Below are 3,644 nucleotides of genomic sequence, written 5' to 3'. Positions count from 1 at the left end.
TGACCAAAGTAAATTTACCATACTTAACCACGACATTTAGCATAAATATCAACGATCATTTCATCACTGTTTCGAATTGGTTGTGACGTTCCGTTTCCATCACTAGAACTTCCTTTAGGTTGAATTGCAATATGAACTCATTTAGCATGTCCAAGTTCTTAAGCCCATTCACTTTTTTTTTGTTAAACCCATTTGTCCATCTAAGTACATTAACCATTTAAAACATTTTTTTCATATCCAATTTTTCAAATCCAATTATCCCTTTCCATATCAATTTAAAAAAAAACCTTTTTCTTCTTATCCAATTCAATAAACTCCATATCCAAACTCTACTATGTCCATATCCATTTATCAAAATCCATTTGCAATATATTAATCAAAATTTATTGTTAAAACCAATATTCAAAATCCATTCAATGCATAAAAACCCATGTTGATATCTAACATAAACCATGTCCATATTACCAATCCATTTGTCCAATTAAATCCAATTTCCAATTTAACATCCATTTAAAAATCAATTGACCAATTTCTAATCCAGTAGACTTTTTTAATTCAATAATACATTGAAACCAATAACCCAATAGCCAAAACCACTTAACCAATCCAATTTTATTCAATATCCATTCTAAAGTCTAATTGAGCCCCAAGCATAAGCCCATAATCCAAATTCCCCAAGCCCAAGGATGGTTTCGAATAAGACAAAAAAAGAGTGAAGATGCAACATGGAGGAAACAACACCAAACGCAGGTAACGATAAAACGCAGCAGAAAGTTGAAAGATGCATAAGCTGCATAAGGCTACATAAAGCCAAACAGCTGCAACACAAGCCAAGCTTCCAAACGACACTCAAGCATCCAAACCAGTCCGAAGCCGCAACTGCATAAGCTGCAAACGCTCCAAGAAGCCAAGCCAAGCCACACCAAATTGAAAGAGAAAACAAAATCCTGCATTCCAAAATAATTTGAGAAGAATTTAAGAATCCAACTTATATCTTTTCCCAACTGACCCCAACAGAGAAAGCTAACAGCAATTAATGAGAATTCTGCATACAATTTATCATTACAGGATGAACATGATTGCATTTAAGTTACATCTCAATTTCACATGAGTTGGATTTCCTAACAAACTATAACAGATTTCTGAATTTGGAACTGAAGGTGAATTTCAAGTGCATTTGAGTTTAGTTTGGGCCTGGATTTCATAACGGAATAAGGAAAAAAACTATAAAAAGGGAACTCACTAGGATTGAGGGGGGTTTTTCATCATTTATTTTCTTCACTCTCCATCGATTCTTCGTTCTTCAACCTTCTTTCTTCATCTTGTATCACATGCATCTTCATTCTGCCAAATCATCCCACTCGACAATCACTCAGTTCTGTACCAAGCATCTCCAAGTCTCACTCGTTTCATCCGCAACAACCTCGCATCCACCACATTGCTCAGCAAGATACAAAGAAAGGAAAACGCAAGAACAGAAGAAGAAAACGAAATTGAAGAAGAAGGATACGTGAAGAAGAAGCTTAAAGAAGCAAGGATTCGTACCTGTTTTTGCCGTCGATTCGAAGCCAGTAAGTCCATGTTTATTTAAGCTTTGAATAACTCAATTTGGATCCTTGACGCACGAATGTGGCGTCATCGCCGTTACGAATATGTAAACACAATGAGAAACTTGTGGCACGATCCACCAATTCGAAGATGACGCTCTGAGACGCCTGATGCATAAGCGCGACGCACTCCTTGTTGCTTCGATCTCCCTGGACGCGATTAAAGGCTGATGAAGAAAGCGATGCCATGAGGAGTTGTGACGAACACGACACCCTCACGCGACGATGATGCAAGGAGCTTAGAACGGTTGAGACGCGAATCATGAGCAGCGAGTCGAGTTTTTCGAATACGAAGCCTTGAACACTTGGAAGTCGATGGATGAACGTCTAACACGGTGCTGACTTGGCTTTTTGCATATGCGCTTCTTGATAAGTGATTTTGGGATTTCGCTCACGTGGATGGAGGTTTTTCAGCTTAATCGCTTCCTAGTTTTGGTCTCAACATTGTGGATTCATGTTGATGGCAGTGGATCAGGTTTGGGCCTAAGGCCCAAACGGATTTCCTATCCCTTCCCGGGCCTACACCCCATTCTGGGCCCAATTCCTTTCTTTTAACCCCTTTTGGTGGATTGGATTAATTTGGAGTTAGAGGAAGTTTTTAGGTTGATTAGAGTTTGATTAAAGGATTTAGGGATTAATGTGTGATTAAGAAACATTAGAATCCAATTAAATTTATATCAAATTTTAGATAATTAAGTCCTTTTTAAAAATTTCATTTAGGTTTTCAAGATTTGATTATAAATTTTGATTGATTGGCTAATCTTTTAGGAATTATTAGAATTTAATAGGTTTCTTAGAAATACTAGAATTTGTTTAGTCTTTAGGGTAATTAGATTAGATTAAAATTTTAGAAATTAGAATAGTTTAGAGCCTGATTGATTTTTTCATTAGAATTGATGATTAGGAATTAATTAAATTTTGAAATGACTATTTTGCCCCTTTAGGATTTGTTCTACTATTTTTAACCTTGAATTGCATGTTCCCTTAGATTTCTTTTGACATAGATTTTAATCAAGGTTTTTGACTAACTATAACATGCTCCCTTAGGATAACTCGGTTTATTTCTAACCATTAGATTAGGTCTAATTTTAATTTCTAATTTGTTTCAAACCTCGTGATTTAAATTGATCAAAAGCAATTTTGATCAATTAAATCCTTTGAACTTGTATAATCCCACAATCTAAATTGAGTGACCAAAAGACCCTTGGTCACTTAATAAGACTTTTATTCTAAGCTGCAGAGCTCGAAGCCTCAAGTCAAGATCTTCAATCAAGGCATCCTCAGTCACATCAAGCAGCGAATTATACAAGATAAATCAAAGGTCAACACTTGGTAAACACGATTCAATTTGTATGAAATGAGCCTTAAGTAATAGGGAATGATGAGACTGAGTCTCTCCTATCCTCATCTAGAGTCACTTTGTGTATGGGGCGTATGCCCCAAATATTCAAAGCGTTCGCCCTTATTCATAGACTTTAGTGCAATACGAATCGATTAAAATACCAAGTCTTCTTCATACAAGATCAACATCAACATAAGGATCAACAATGAAGATTCTTTGTCAACAACTTGTCAGTTAAAAGAAGTATCATGCGCTACGAGCCTTAAGTAATAGGGAATGAAGAGACGGAGTCTCTCCTATCCTCGTCTAAAGCTTTGATTTCCTTATTGCACCATAAGGATACGTAGGGAGAAGAACCAAGTTTCTTCGCGAGCTACCCTATTTATCAATCAATCATTCTTCATTCATTCTATCAATACCATCTTTTTGAGATTAATCATATTTCTCCTTGGACTCTTTGTCTATCCTTTTAGGATGATCTATCTACAGTCCACCTCATCAATCGAGAATTGTTGGGGACTATGCCTGAACATTTAATTCAGTATTTCTTTTTGGCTTTACCCTATAGTGGCGGTCTTACTAGCCCACGTATTGGTAAATGCCTACCTTGCTCTTCGATTCAGAGTTTATCTCCTTCTTGGATCCAAGATACTATTCTTATTTGATCTCGAACTATTTGTTCCCCATCTAGTGAT

General features: G+C 36.3%; 1 long non-coding RNA gene across 1 annotated transcript; it reads right to left on the bottom strand.

Annotated features, from left to right (window-relative positions):
- Positions 1 to 441: 441 nt before the first annotated feature.
- LOC127108281 (uncharacterized) lies at positions 442 to 2,108 on the bottom strand. Its single transcript, XR_007795992.1, has 2 exons — positions 1,244 to 2,108; positions 442 to 947 (listed from the first exon to the last, which is right to left on the bottom strand). It is a non-coding gene; the product is annotated as an uncharacterized LOC127108281 (long non-coding RNA).
- Between the last annotated feature and the right edge of the window lie 1,536 nt (positions 2,109 to 3,644).

The sequence above is a fragment of the Lathyrus oleraceus genome, chromosome 7 (assembly GCF_024323335.1).
Source record: "Lathyrus oleraceus cultivar Zhongwan6 chromosome 7, CAAS_Psat_ZW6_1.0, whole genome shotgun sequence".
Taxonomy (NCBI): domain Eukaryota; kingdom Viridiplantae; phylum Streptophyta; class Magnoliopsida; order Fabales; family Fabaceae; genus Lathyrus; species Lathyrus oleraceus.
Note: the sequence above shows the minus strand (reverse complement) of the source record. Positions and strands in the feature narration are given on the sequence as shown.